Below are 17,072 nucleotides of genomic sequence, written 5' to 3'. Positions count from 1 at the left end.
GTGTATAGGAAGGGAGCAGCTAATTTATCCGCTAGTATATAAGTCATCAAAACCCCAGGAACCACACATTGACAATGAAGAGAACCCATCACCATTCAGAGATCCGGCACTTTAATACGTATAACAGAATCACTTTGCTGTACACCTGAAACTAACACAACATTGTAAATCACCTATACTCCAATATAAAATTAAAATGTTTTAATTTAAAAAAAAATAACAAATAAAAGAGCTGTATCAAAGATATAAATAAACAAACAAATGAATAAATGTTTGTATGTGTGTATTTAGTAACCGGATGTGGCTTTGTCATCCATGGAGGTGACTGTGTGGATTCTCTGAATGGCATGTAGGATACAGATGAATGTTAGGGTGGCCACAGGAACGGATTAAGGTATAGACTGCAAGTTGTCCTCTGATAGGTATCCATCCCTACTTTAATAATGGGACTCCTAAGTTTTAGCTGAGTTCATAACCACATAGAGTTTGGCCCTTCCAGACTCCCTTGCAGCTTTGTGCGGACATGTGACAAAGTTCTAACCACTAGGGTAGAAGCAAAAGTAAAGATGAGATGCCACTTCCTGATTATACCTCTAAAACCAAATGTGTGCATAGCCTTGTGGCCCCTTTTCCTTCCTGCTGACTGAAGGCTGGTGTGCAAAGTACAGCCACCTGAGATGCTGAGACAGAAGTCTTGTGTTGAGCACGGCAAGGCACCTACTGGCTCGTGGCGCTTAACTGCTGAACTGTGATATGAGACAGACATACCGTTTAAGCCACTTTCTCTTGCTTACAACATAGTAACCTATCATCTAATACTTTGGTCTCCTCCATATTTTTATCATCACTCATTTTCCAAACCCCCCCACACAAACAAGGTCTAAAAACAAGGGAACAAAGGATTCTTCCTCATTAGAAGATGGGGGAGGAGGAAATATCAGAGTATTTATAGATTTTTGTTTTCGCTCCTGTCACACGCAATTAATATGCTAACATATGTAGAGTTTTGTGCTCTACATTTTTTTTCTATTTCTTTTCACTCTACAGTTTTCCAAGTTACTGATAAAATACATTCAGCACCTTCATTCCACAAGGCAAATTACTCCAGAATGGTAGCAGTTACTGAATGAAAGTTGAATTTTGTGGACACATCATCTAGGTGGTGAGAAGACGCCTGCACAGGTCACTGGTTGGTAGATCAGAGAGTGTTCAGGCCAAGGGATGAACAGTATGGGAGAGGCAGGAAATGTCTTTTTTTAATTGAAGTATAGTTACTGTACAATATTATATGTTACACATATACAATATAATGATTCACAATTTTTTTTTTTTTTTTTTTTTTTTTGTGGTACGCGGGCCTCTCACTGTTGTGGCCTCTCCCGTTGTGGAGCACAGGCTCTGGACACACAGGCTCGGTGGCCATGGCTCACGGGCCGAGCTGCTCCGCGGCATGTGGGATCTTCCCGGACCGGGGCACGAACCCGTGTCCCCTGCATCAGCAGGCGGACTCTCAACCACTGCGCCACCAGGGAAGCCCCAATGATTCACAATTTTTAAAGGTTATACTCCACTTATGTTACTATAAAATACTGGCTGTATTCCTTGTGCTGTACAATATATCCTCGTAGCTTATTTTATACCTAATAATTGTACCTCTTACTCCCCTACCCCTGTATTGCCCCTCCTTCCTTCCCTCTCCCCTCTGGTAATTACTAGTTTGTTCTCTATATCTGTGAGTCTGCTTCTTTTTTTGTTCTGTTTATTAGGTTGCTGAATTTTTTAGATTCCACATATAAGTGATAACATACAGTATTTGTCTTTCTCTGTGTGACTTACTTCACTTAGCATAATGCCCTCCAAGTCCATCCAGGATGTTGCAAATGGCAAAATTTCATTCTTTCTTATGGCTACAGTAGTATTCCATTTTGTGTGTGTGTGTGTGTGTAAAATACATATATATATATATATATATATATACACACATCTTCTTTATCCAGTCACCTGTTAATGGACACTTAGGTTGCTTCCATACCTTGGCAATTATAAATAATGCTGCTATGAACATAGGGGTGCATGTATGTTTTTGAATTAGTGTTTTAGTTTTTTTCCAGATATATACCCAGGAGTGGAATTGCTGGGTCATATGGTAGTTCTATTTTTACCTTTTGAAGAAACATCCATTCTGTTTTCCACAGTGGCTACACCAGTTTACATTCCCACCAATAGCATACAAGTGTTCCCATTTCTCCACGTCCTTGCCAACATTTGTTATTTGTGTTCTTTTGATGACAGTCATTCTGACAGGTGTGAGGCGATGTCTCATTGTGGTTTTTATTTGCATTTCCCTGATGATTAGTGATGTTGAACATCTTTTCAGAGGCAGGAAACTGTCTTCTGCCTATAAGCAGTCAAGCTTGCTATTTCCTGAGGTAAAGCATTGAAATTAACAAGCCTTTTCTCTTTCTAGCAAACTTAAAGTTAATAAAATTTCTTCTGAAACTGATTTCCCTGCAGCCATCATGTTCTATGTTATGAGATTCTATTGTTCTTCTTCTCTGGTTTCATGATATTTTAATGGGAATTTGGGAGCTAAATACTTGTTTGTTTATTGTCTGTCATTCCTGCTGAAGTAGAAGACCCACTGAGGAGAAAATTCTTGTCTGTCTTGTTTTTAAGACCATCTCCAAACCCTAGAACAGAACCTGGCATGCAGTAAGTCCCCAATAAATATTTGCTTACTGAATAAATAAATGAACTAATGAATCAATAAATCAATCAGATAATTTAGGAACCATTAGTTCAATGTCATTTGAAGCAAGATGTCCCTTCTCTCTATTTTTCTCTTGAATTACCATCACATATACTGTAAACAGTTAGATAAAAACATGAATTACCCAGACAGTTGGGGTGTGAAGAGAGAGTAATGTTACAGTCACAAAGAATGAAGGCAGAGTTTTATCTGAAACATCAAAAAAATATATCCACATTGACCATATTTAGCGTATAATTACTCATCATCATGTTTTTCTGTACTGATTTTCCACTAAATATTTTTGACAGAATATTGGATAAGAAAATTCCCAATTTTGCAAAACCAACATAATTTCATAGATTTCAGGTTTGGTATATTCATTTTTTTTTCCTTCTGCTATAGTAAAAATTCTTGAACATAAACTCAGATACAACCTTACACTGATTCACACTGAATGCAGTTGATAGAACCCAACATGGTGCACTCTGAAACCAAACTCGGTCTCCACCTGTCTTGTAAGTCATTCCCACAGCCAGAAGTACGAGTGAAGAAACAGCCCTTCCAGGAATGCTCTCTAGGTCAACAGATGTTGGCTTTATCAACTGGGTAAGGGGAAGTAAGTTTAAAGCTAATGGATCTTCAAAGCAGTATCTTCTCTTCCACTGCCTCTTAGGAAAAACATCTAACACATTAGGGAGAATGGCAGACTACAACTCAGGCTGTAGCCTATGTAACCAGAGAAAGGAAGTAAGTGGAGATAGTGTTCCCCAAAGAGGAGCTCATTAATTAAAATCTTCATACATAACCAGATCGAGCCACCCATCATAAGACACTGCGATAAAGCACCCTCCTAATCCACACTAAATTCTGAAACAGGTCAGTCTGTCTACATTAATCATCATTGCCTTTTGTTTTCAATTTCCCAAAACATGTTTTCATTAACTCTCTCTGCCCAAATATTACTCCATTTACCAAAATATAAAAGTTGAAAGACAAACTAATACAAACTTACTATTTTTAAAGATAGAAAATAGTAAGTCTTGGATCGGTTTGAAGAATTTAGGATTGGGGATTTATAGTTGCCTGAATTTGGAGCCTGAAACGTCTCTTGTCATTTACTTCTGCAAATGAGCTCTGGTTTTACACAGACCAAAGCGACCTTTCAAGCATCACACTGATGTAAGTAGGAGAAAATCCTCTTTAGCAGCAGCATTCTCTGTATAACCCCGCATTCACTCCATGGACAGCCCTCAGTGGTGTCCACAGGCCTTCACTCAGCACTGACCCCAGGACAAATCACTGTGTTAGTTGAGTCTGTTTGGACACCTTGGCAGCCTCTCTCTCTGCTCTTATTATTTCCCCGTTAGCTCCAGGTCCCCAGCACACGCAGTCTGTCCATCAAAACTAGCTCTCTAGGGCTCCCCTGGTGGTGCAGTGGTTGAAAGTCCGCCTGCCGATGCAGGGGACACGGGTTCATGCCCCGGTCCAGGAAGATCCCACGTGCCGCGAAGCGGCTAGGCCCGTAAGCCATGGCCGCTGAGCCTGAGCGTCCGGAGCCTGCGCTCTGCAACGGGAGAGGCCACAGCAGTGAGAGACCCGCGTACCACAAACAAAAACAAAAAACTAGCTCTCCAGAAATGATCAGAAGCACATTCATATGGAAGAATATTTGACAAATAGCAGTTTCGAATGTGAGGTATTTCAAGTCACTCTGAATCTAAATGCGTCAAAATCAAAAACACCAGGTCTGTACTGAAATCTCTACACAGAATTTCAGTTTTCAGCAAATTTCACCCTCACTCTCCCAGGTCCACAATCCCTCTCTGCTCACCCTCTCGCTGGTGGGAGGGGCAAGTGTTCCTGTCTGTGTTTGGAATATGTGAAGGTGTGGTGTGTTTGTGTTTGGTTGTGCATGTGTGTGGTTGGAGGTGTGCCATGCGGGGGGTTGTGTGTGTGTCGGCGTGTGTCTAACGTACTCTGACGTGGAGGGAGGGCTTCTGGACACTTAGAATCACGCCACGTAGAGCCACTGCTTTCGTATTCTAAGCCACCTAAGTTTTCATATCTGTCCTGAAAAACAGTAAAGAAAGTATTTGAGTAATGTTCCATGTTAGAGAAGATATTAAAAGGTGATGCTTATAAGTAAATGCTTATAATTCTCGAAGGGTATGATGTTCAAATTTTCCTGAAACTTCTTTTCCACTTCTTACACTCCCTGGTTTCTTTATTTTATGTCATCGGTCTATATCTTATGTAAAACACAACAATAGCTTTGTTATCTAGTATTTTCATTGAAATGTAAACTCAGTTCTTTCAGTTCATAGCAGCACTATTCATAATAGCCAAGACATGAAAGCAACCTAAATGTCCATTGACAGATGAATGGATAAAGAAGATGTGGCACATATATACCATGGAATATTACTAAGCCATAAAAAAGAATGAAATATTGCCAATTGCAGCAACATGGATGGACCTAGAGATTATCATACTAAGTGAAGTAAGTGAGACAGAGAAAGACAAATACCATATGATGAAACTTACAAGTGGAACCTAAAATATGACACAAATGAACCTACCTATGAAACAGAAACAGAATGATGGACATAGAAAATGGACCAGTGGTTGCCAAGGGGGAGGCGGTTGGCAGAGGAATGGACTGGGAGGTTGGGCTTAGCAGATGTAAGCGTTTATAGATGGATAAAAAACAAGGTCCGACCGTATAGCACGGGGAATTATAGTTAATATCCTATGATGGAAAAGAACACTAAGAAACAAACAAAACAAAGAATGTAAACTCACTTCTTTCTACTGAAGTTCTACTGAAATCTACTGATTTCCCAAGCTCTTGGGAATCCTAACTTGCCCCATGCATTTCAGGGGGAAAACTGGCCTCATGTCTGAAGCCATTTTTGAATTGTCCCCTTGACCTGCTGGGTAACAGAGCAACCTTCAGGACACTGTCCTTCCCATCTAGACCTCCCTCCTCTTCTGGGTGCCCTAGTGAACATGTCACCAAGTGATTTCTGTGTGGTGTGTGTGTTCAGGGGGCTTTATCAGCACAAGCAGCAGTGGAAATGCTGACACAGCCAACAGAGGGAATGGGGATGTCATAGAAATTTTAAGAAGTGAAGTGAAGAAATGGCAGCTCTCGCAGCTCAGCATTTACCTCAGAATCTCAGAGTCTCAGTCTGCAGACACATTTATGATTTTCTTATTAGGTGTCACAGGCAACCCAATCCCTTCCAGAATATAGGAACTATATTGAGAAGTAGGTATTAAAATTGTAACCAGTAACATGGAGATTAAAAAAAAAATACAGGCAGAGCAGAAAACACACTGTAGAAAGAACTTTGGAATAAAACCAACCTGGATTTAAATCTGGGGTCTTCCACTTACAGGGTAAATGACCTTACACACATCACCTAACTTCTATTAGGTGCAGTTTCCTTATCTAGAAAATGGGCGTAAAATATTTACCTCATACAGAAGTTGTGAAAGACACCTGAGGAAATATTGTAAAGAATAGGCCCAGACACTTATACTTACAGGCTCTCAATAAATGATTGGGAACTAGTTATTACTGGACTACAGCCCCAAGTCTGCTATAAATACTTCACTCTCTTGTCCCCATCGTGCTGGTTCTAACCTCTATCATCATCATCACAGTTTTTTGGGTGTTATTTGTTTTTTGTCTGTTTCTTAACTTCTGTGACTTACCCATATATTTGTATTCCCAGGTCCTATGGTACCATCCTGAAATGGTAATAAAAAAATAAAAGATACATTTTATTGGATGTTTATTAATTGCCAGGCACTCTTCTAAGTGCTTTCATTTTTTTAATTCTCACAAGAATCCTATAAAATGTTTACCACTGTTATCTTCATTTTGATGAAGACACATTATCTAGGTTCTCCACGGTCACAGAGCCTAATAAATTTCAAAGCCTGGATTCCAAACATGAGTGTCTGGGCCCAGACCCCGACTTTTGACCACCATACGGTTACACTGCAGAAGAGAGAGGAAAGGAAGGAAAGAAAATCCAAATAAGGTGGCAGGGTGCCACCCAGTGATAAAGCCTTTGAACAGCAATGAATTAACCAGAAGTCTGGGCAGATGCGAGCAAATCGCACTAAGCAAACAAGGAAGGCGGCTCCAGAGAGAGAGCAGTGCCTGAGGTTGAGCTGCATTTTTCCTTCACTAAGAAAGTGAATCATCAGGGCGGGTTATACACTTTCAAGGAGTATCTGATGTATTTCATTGGTTTACTTGGATTCTATACCTAGACCGCTGACCCAAAGTAATTTTAAGAGGTAAACATTTAATACTTTCAACATTATCCAAAAAAAAATGCTTAAGTGCTGACAAATAGATATTCCAGGTATGAATGAACAACCACACTGCAGCCCTTCACCTACTTCTGTGGCTGCAGGGAGCACATGAAGTAATAGATCTCATTTTCTGATCAAAAGATTCATTAATGCTCTTTGGCACTAAACTCTGGGAGGAATTAAATATATATTGAGTAATAATTAACGGATAGAAGTGTGAGTGGATCACTGAAAATGAGGCCTATATGACAGTGATGTCAAGTGATTAGACAGTGAAATCCTCCGCTACTGCTGTAATCAGGGAAGAATTTAACTGTCCTCTAGTGAGAGGGTTGTTTTCTGCTCAGGGACAGTCAGCTAGTTATTCTTTCAGCCAAAAGGCCAGAGGCTTACAAAACTCTTCTAAGCACCATGGTCTTGGTAGAATACTCCAGAGTGTGCACAAAGAGCGTTAGCAAGAGACAGCGTGAATAGCATCAAAAAGCAAAAACCAAAGCCAGAGCAGCCCCTCCTAGATATTGTGTAACGAATGGCAGGCGTTTACGAAAATGCAGTGTACTTGAGAAATACAGTGAAATGGAGAAATTGAGATTTAGTTGTTATCAGTAATATGGACCTTGTTACACATCCATATCCATTTTAGTACAGTGGGCATGTACCCACCGTGACCCGTACATCATCCATCTAAGCAGGCTTTCATTCACTGCCCCAGCGTGCATGCTGAGTGGAGCTACTGTCATTTCCAAAGTCAAAGTCTAGTCATTATCAGTTCATCTTTCCACTGTCCAGTGTCTAGGAAGAACCTGAATCCTGGAACCCAGATGATGATTATGATCGAGGCCTGCATGCCCAGGCCAGGTAAGTGATGCCTCTTACAGACCTTTGCTCAAGTCAGTTCGTCCTTGTCTGCATCAGTGTTCTCGGGACCACAGCACTTACTGTGTGTCTGCCATGTTAAGTATTTTCCCCAAACAGTTCTCATTCTGTCATGACAAATACCCTGTCATATAATTATTAGAGATAGAGAAACCAAAGCTCAGAGACAGTAGGTAACTTGACTAAGGTCACCCAGCAGGTAAAGTGAAAATCTCAAAGACACCAACTGAATAGGCATTTATCGTGTAGGTACTTTGTAAATGCAGAAGGTAAAATACAAGGGCAAAACTTGGAGACCATAAAGGGGAAGACAAAGAAGGAAAGGGAGGCTGAGATGATATATCACAGATTGTTTGCTGATAAACTGAGCACAGTAATAGAATTCAGGGAAGCTACAGAAATGTTATCTAACACGTCCAGAAATCCCATCACTGAAATATCTAAGATTTCAAGTAAGACTTGAGAAAGAACTGGATTACCACCAAATGAGGATAAATTCTCCGAGGATAATCTCAATCATGATACTTTAAAGGGAAAAAAATTGTGAGCTAAACAATGCTGACACAAACTCAGCTCTTGAACTAGCTAAATAAATAAACAAATAAACAAAAAAGGAAAGGTAAGTGGAGCCTATAATATTTCTATAAAGTAAACTTGGAGATAGATATATATTTAATCTAACCTACGAAGTTTACTTCTGGGAATCTATCCAAGGATATACACTATAAAAAAAGAATATTGTTCCTGAATTAATGTGTTCATCCCAGTGTTATCTATAATTGTTTATAAAGATTACAAGGAAAATGTTTTTAACTAAGATTGCCAGATAAAATAGTGTATCCAGTTAAATTTGAATTCCAGATAAGCAATAATTTTTAAGTAAAAGTATGTGCCATGTAATATTTGAGTTGTGTGTGTGTGTGTGTGTGTGTGTGTGTGTGTGTGTGTCTATGTATAGGCTGTTCCTCTGGAATTCAAATTTAATAGAGCATCCCGTACTTTTATTTGCTAAATCTGGTAACCTTCCTTATGATATAATATTGAGTTGAAAAAAAGCAGGATACAACTTTATATACAGATACATTTCAGCTAGGTGTGAAAAAATGCAGCATTTGATGTTCTCAGTGTTGTCTGCCTTTTAAAAAAACTTTTCTGTATTCCCATTTATTTCTTTAAGTAATGTTTTACTATTTAAACTTAAACAATGAAAATTTCTTTTGAAGAAAGAAATCAGTCGCACCAGTATTTCTGAAGATTAGGACACAGAATAGCCGACACCTCTCCACAAGAAGGTTAGCTCATTGAGTAGGACCTTTAATGATATTTAGTAGTTTGGTAATAATATAACACATGAATATATATATATCTATGTCTATGTACATACCTATATGTGTATATGTGTGTGTACATGTATATGTGTATATATAGACAGAGACGGAGAGAGAGAATAAACAGATTATGCTTTAGTAATTCTAAACATAAGCATCTTTTGTGAGCTCTAACTTTACCTCTAGATACTTCAGCAGCGTGCATGGAAAGTAGCAAGTGCTTCTCCAGCCATTGAAAAGAAACTCCTAAGCTGATTTTACGCCAGGTTCTCTGCTTGCAACAAGAAGGAATACAACAACCTAACAAACAAAAATAACAGCAACAGAAGCTGCCTTTCAGCCTGTCTCTGGGAAATGAGTGCGCTAATATGTAGTCCCTCCACACGCATGTCCGCCTCATCATAATCCACTCTCCACACTGCAGCAGCCAAAAGTAAACCTCTGCTTAGAACCCTTCCAAACCATTCCATCACCCTCTGCACAAAAACCTCTTCTCAGCATAGCCAGCAATGAGGGTGACTCAGAGCCCCATGGCCACCTGTTGTCATCATTGGTGGTATCGCCCTTTTAGTCTCAAAAGTGATCCAGCTTGGACAATACTAGTTACCCCTCCCTGTTCTGTCTTTTCTCCTGTCCCACCCTCTTTACTCTGCACCCATCAGATATACTGGATTTCTTCTGGGCGCTAGAATATACCATCCTCCTTCCTACGTCAGGGCCTATTCACAGGCTGCCCTGTGCTCTGAAGCACTTTCTCTGCCCATTCCCCCCTCCTCCAGGCTAATGTTTCCTTAAAGCTATTCATCATTCACACTTTAGTTCAGGTATCACTTTTGACTAGGTGTAGCCCTCCTATTATTTCTTCCCAGAGCACAATACACCTCTCCATTTATCACCGAGGTAATAAGACATTTAGTTGCAGGATTATTGGATTAATGACATTTTCTATTTCCCTGCACATTCCATGGGTATCAGAACAAGGTGATTTCTTATTGTTGTACTGTTGATTTCCTACTGTTGTACTGGAGCTTCCTAATTATTTATTGAACTAATGATTGAAGGAGTTACACAAACCTTTTGACGAAAAAACACATACAACCTCACCTACTTCAATATTCCTACTTCAACGTGAGGTTGTATGTGTTCTTCCATCAAAAGGTTTGTGATGTCGGTTTGATGCTATTTTTGTGAGGTGATCAGCCAATGGTCCTCTTAAAAAAAGAGAGAGACAACAGACCTAAAATGGAGTCACTTGGGCTAATCCCACATCATCAAACTGAGACAATACTTAAACTAATTGCAGTTTCAACCTTCCCCAGAAATGTAATCATAACCGATTTTCCAAAATTTACTGGTCAGCACTAGCAAGGTAATCTGCCCCATAGACCCTTTCCATCCCCCAAAGAAAGATGAGGTAATCCAGTCTTTCCTTGTCCCCGCCTTCTCCCACCCATAAAAGTCTTCCATTCGGTACAGCTCCTGGGGCTCCTTTCTAAAAGCTGGATGGGAAGCTGCCCAATTGATGAATCAATCTTTGAATAAAGCCAATAAGATCTTTAAAGTTTACTCAGTTGAATTTTGGGTTTTAAGAGTATTTCTTTCCTACATCCATTAATTCAAAACTCTTTGTGAAAACAGATCACATTTTATCATTTGTCTTTGTTTAGTAACCAGAATATATTCACAAGGCAATGCGCAAGCTTATTCTGCTTTTTATGAACACCTCTTACTTCCTGCCCCGATTCATGTTAGTTTGTTAGAGAATGTAGCCTTTACATACTGCACTATTTCCACTGAAACACCACCAAATCTTAGCTCTACAGGTAAATATATATTTATTATTTAATAATCACCCAGTCTTCATGTGGATGTCTCTCCAAATGCTTTGGCAAACTAGTTTTGTTTTACATGACGACTGTGAGTGATTGGTTTTGATATCTTTGTGCTCTATTTTTAGGGGAGGATTCTGGAAGATTTAAACCTTGCTGCACTCACCATCTTCTCAGATTCCCTATAGGTGTTTAAATTTTGGTGTGTACTTCCAATGTCCAGCTCTCCATATATCCTATGTTACATATCCCACCTTACATGAAGTCTTACAAATTAGTCAGTGAAAAAGTTCTAAATGATAATAGCCATTATTGTTATATAGTAGTACACATGTATTAAATGCTTACCATGTGACAGACAGTCTTTAAGTCCCTTCCATGTTAAGTCAGGTCTATATCAAGAGGGCCATCAAAATACAAAATGTAACAGAGCATTCTAAACCAATTAGCTTGGAACAAAGAAAAGTCATTATGAAAACACAGATACTGTGCCTTGGGGGAAGAATGGCAAGACCCTGGTTCAGAGAGAACGAGAAATAGGCCAAATGAATGATTTTAAGTACATTCTGCACTTCAGTTACATGTGAGGTTTCAAGATGGTTAATGTTTGGCCTCTAACAGTAATATTCTTTAATAGACACTTTGGACACAGGTATTGGATGATGACAATAAACAGATACTTCTCTTATACCTCTGTCTTTAGAGTAAAGCTCCCATAACTAAAATTTCTGCCAAGTGGGTTAAAAAGCATTGAACAAAGGATATGCCAACTCCCTCTGATGCAGACGAAGGTTGAATCAAAATCTTTTTCCAGCAGAAAATGAGGATCTCCTCAAGGACCTTGAAGTGCTCTCTTTAAATGTGAGAATCCTTGAGAGGAAGATGTAATCTATACACTTTTGAAAAGGAATCCTGACAATACTATGAACAGAATAAATCTGATTGAAAGTCTATCCATATACAAAAACTATGATGAAATAATGACTAAACTTATTTGTGACACATTTTTCAGGGATATAATATGTATATTACTCAAATAACTTATCATATAATCTTAGCTTTCCTTTTCTGTTAGTGAATGCCCAAAATTTTACTAACTCATGATCTTTTCCTTTGTTTTTTAATCAATTATTATATTTTTTAATTTATTTTTATTTATTATTTTTGGCTGCGTTGGGTCTTCATTGCTGCATGCGGGCTTTCTCTAGTTGTGGCGAGTGGGGGCTACTACTCTTTGTTGCGGTGCACGGGCTTCTCATTGTGGTGGCTTCTCTTGTTGCGGAGCACGGGCTCTAGGCACGCGGGCTCAGCATTTGTGGCTCACGGGCTCTAGACTGCAGGCTCAGTAGTTGTGGCGCACGGGCTTAGTTGCTCCGCAGCATGTGGGATCTTCCTGGAGCAGGGATAGAACCCATGTCCCCCTGCGTTGGCGGGAGGATTCTCAACCACTGCGCCACCAGGGAAGCCCGATCTTTTCCTTCTTGATGAGAGCCTCAGGAACTACTCATTTTGAGGTTCTGGCCAGATAAGTTTTACTCAAAAACATAACTGCTTTTATTGGTTTGGTGCTGTTGGAGTGATGTAAAAAGGAAAATCGGCATTAGGTTTTGATCTCACAGTTAATTAACTTCTATCCTGAAGACAGTATCTCCCTAATTAATGATGTACACCATTATAAAGAAAGATGTTCTCTGGAATAGATGTGTATTTGATTCTTCTACACATTTACTCTAGGGGAAGAACACATTAAATGTTAAATTCCTTTTCTCTTGGTTTCAAAAATCACCCCTAATCTCATTCCTCATGTCACTTCTAAAAGTTAGCAACTTTCTTCACTTAAGTCTGTACATATTCAGTGGTCTATATATTACAATATGTAGAGACCCACATTCTTCTGGTCTTTCTTTATGTAACAAATCCTTTATTCTTCGAAGGGGAACCTGGATTTCTACCCCATTTTTCTGAAACTTAATTCATAAAAACACATTATAATTTACTTTTCTCTGTCATCTCAAGAGCTTATCAATGTTTCAAACACGTTACCCGTAGATTACATTTTAATGAGGAAAAATATCACTAATTTTTAATAAGTATATTATTTATGAAAATGTCTCACACTATTTGTATTTCTGAGACATGCAACAAAACACTTAAGCTGAAAAGCCCACTAATTTTAACCGATGACCCCCAATGGGCTCTAAGTGTTATTCACTGCTTTCGGTAGCCAAAAAAAGAGATTAAGGCTTTTTAAAGATATTTGGTATTGTCTTGTTGCAGCTCAGTTTTTGAGTTTGACAGGGTATGAAACCTTTGAATCACCCTCAAGATATGGAATCTTGTCATACCTGGGTTTTTTAATAATGAAGATCATTGATTATTGTAGATTAAAGGTGTATTCACAGTACTGAGAAGTGATACAGAAAGTGAACACGGTAAATCATCTACATCTATATAATGCCAAGGACACTCTGAGGAATCAGGTGACTTCAGATTTCAAAATGAATTTCTTTTCCTTCAGTAATAATTTGGTGCAAATGTAACTTGAAGCACACACATGATTTCTAGTCAAACAATATTCTTTAGGGATTTCATTTATCAAGTTTTGCCCATTCAGGATGCCAGAATCTCAACGTGCTCGTAGGCTACCGCACAGCTGTATATCAATTTACAGCAATACCTGAATGGGCTGTGCGCGAGCACAGTGAAATCAGTCAAGAGCATACTACCTGCTAGTTTATACAGCACTGTATTTTAGAACTACAGGTACCAGACAGGAGTCCTGATCTGAATTTTTATATTATCATTTGGTGATTTGGTAGAAACCGGTGGCAATGAAAATGTCTTTACCTTAGCCCAGAGCAGATTTCTCTTCTCCCACTTTTCAGGTTTGACTACCTTTCCTGTATAGGTCTCAAAATGCTCCATGCCCTTCTGGGTACTTTAGAAATTCTCTTGTATCAAGTATCTAAATCACTGCTACATACTATCAGCATCTCTTTCCTCCATTCTCAAAGTTCAGCTTTTAAATAGAGACATTATATATATACATATATATATATATATATATATATATATATAATATAGACATATAGAGAGAGACATTATATTTAAATAGACACATTATACCACATTATACCAATTTGCCCCACTGCTGTGGTCAATGCCTGGTGACAGCCATTTATGTTCCTGTCTTCATCCTCCATTTGTATTTCCCTATTTCTATCCCTTTCGAAAGGCATATGACGTCCAGGTTCTCAGGTGACAGTCTTAATTATTATACAGTGTATACATCAGATATATCACTAAGCATTTTACATTTTTTTCTTTCTTATTATAAAACCCCATGAAACAGATGGTAATTATTTGCTCCTTACAGATTAGGAAATTCAGGCTCTGTGCAGTCATTTAACTTGTCCAAGTTTTTGTAGATTAGAGCCAGCAGAGGCAAAATAAAATTTTATCAGTGATGTCGAGGGGCTAGTTTCTGGAACGTCAATATAGAAAAGTAGTAAGTACATAGATTCTGGTGTCAAACTGTCTGCATTCAAGTCCTGGCTCCAATCCTTTGCTAGATTTGTGAACTACTGTAATTATTTAATCTCCCTAAGCTTCAGTGCTTTCATCATTGTAACAGGCATAATGATCGTTCTTAACTCATAAAATTATTGTGAGGAGTTGATGAGATAATGCATATAAAGTTCTTGGCATGGTGCCTGGTATATGATAAGTTCTCAAAAGTTTTAGTTGTTAGTCATTAATCTATCTTATTTTTCCACCAAGCTGATGGGAGAGGGTTATTTTCCCCTGCACATTTAGACAAAAAATAGAACTTCCAGATTGAATCTAAGTTCAAAAGCTTTCCTCCAGTTCACAGAAACATGGCTAGCATCACTGAATGTTCCTTCTGACTGCATTCGTCCATCATTTTATCAGAAGAAAGATGCCATCATGATGGGGACTACACAAACACAAGAAAAAGTCAACACAAAAATCCAACCACCTGGGGCTTCCCTGGTGGCGCAGTGGTTGAGAGTCCGCCTGCCGATGCAGCGGACACGGGTTCGTGCCCCGGTCCGGGAAGATCCCACATGCTACGGAGCGGCTGGGCCCGTGAGCCACGGCCACTGAGCCTGAGCGTCTGGAGCCTGTGCCCCGCAACCGGAGAGGCCACAACAGTGAGAGGCCCGCGTACCGGGAAAAAAAAAAAAAAAATCCAACCATCATTGAATGAAAAACTTGCTTTTAAATATTAGCTGTGTAAAGAAAAACTGGATTCCTTTCTCATTTTGTTTTTAAACTGCTGGGTACTGTGTATTTGCCACGTGAAAAGCACTTGGCTAAGCTCTTCTGACGTAGCATCTATCTCTCAGAATAACAATATGAAGTAGATATCTTTATCGCCATTTATCAGACAAGGAGATGGAGGCCCAGGTGGCTCCTTAACTTTCCTTCGACAATGCAGCTGTCATCCCATAGGGCCTGGCGTGACCCAGATCTTCTCGGCACCATGTGCCACAGTCTCTCCTCCTGAGTCAGTCTACACTTGTCACGTGGTAAACGTTTACATTTTGGCTTTTAGTATTAGTTGACGTCATCTGTGAGTGACATCAAGTGAAAAAAACAGACCCCACAATCATCTATATATTAATCCATAAATACATACTCAGTGTCTAATTAATTAATACAGCTAAAACTAATAGCAAAATGATAATGAAGAAGGCACTTCCACCCTGAGTTTCTGACTCTTGTGAGACAGAGGTTTTATATTCTTATTATCAGGGTTTTCAGAATCCTGTTCCCCAAATTTTCCAATTCCTCCTCCTTGGGTAGCAGTCTGAGCATGGAAGTCTTGTAAAGGTGCACTGAGTTTCTGTTACGCCATAACACATTTTCATTCTAAATTAATCCACCTCCCTCTTGACCCAACAACTTCCCCTCTCCCAGAATTATCCTTTCTGATTAGGATTTCCTGAAGATAACAGAGTCATCAAATTTTAGAGGTAAAGGGGATTTTGGAGACCGTGTAACTTAAAATTGTAAGTTTAAAGATCCTGAAGCTAAAACACTGAAATCATGAATGATCCGATCAAAGTCACAGAAGTGAGACATAACCAAATCCAGATTTCAGTTTCCTGATGCATTCAGCATTCCTTCAAAAACTACTCAGGTAAGACAGTGTTGGACCTGCAAGAGATTTTCCTCCATAGCGGAATTTGCAGCATAGATGGAAAGAAAAGACACACACAGGCAAACTCATTTAGTTAGTTATAACAGGCTCTCCATTATAGAATGTTACTATAGTGATAAATGCATACATATATACATATATTAAGAATGTTACCACCGAGAGTAGAACTGCCATACCAAAAAACTGACGTGGTATAAAGTACAAATCCAGTATCTATGAGCATCTTGAAATACAAAAGTAAAAGAATTGAGTAAAGGTTAAAGTTGGAGAGAAAACAGAAAATCATCCAGAATGAAGGGATGATGGGTCTGTGCTCCGGGCATCTTCTGTGAGAAAACCTGCTTCGTGCTCTTTGCCTAAAGCAGCTCCCAAAAAACCTAATGATACAGGGCAGAGGCTACCTCCTCCTTAACTCCAAGAAGGGCCCTTGCAGCTGCAAGATGCAGGGTCTTTGCTCTCCTTTAAGGGTTGCCTTAGGATTTAGGAGGAAAAAAATAGGATTATGACTTTCTGGCAATGGGCCGACTCATTTGCAGACAAACTATTATTGGAACAAATTGACAAGAAACATTAAATGTCTCCATTACCAGTAAATGTGTAAAAAATATGAGAAAAATTGTTGCCCTGGGGCAGCTCAATCATTTAAGCATTCCAGTAAATGTTGTCTCAAAATGTTACACTGAAGATCTTCCTTTGACACAGCCTGACACGCATCCACCATCAATTAAGTTATCTAAACTATTCCTGAATCTCTCTTTTAACAACAT

Source organism: Phocoena sinus, chromosome 1, assembly GCF_008692025.1.
Source record: "Phocoena sinus isolate mPhoSin1 chromosome 1, mPhoSin1.pri, whole genome shotgun sequence".
NCBI lineage: Eukaryota > Metazoa > Chordata > Mammalia > Artiodactyla > Phocoenidae > Phocoena > Phocoena sinus.
Note: the sequence above shows the minus strand (reverse complement) of the source record.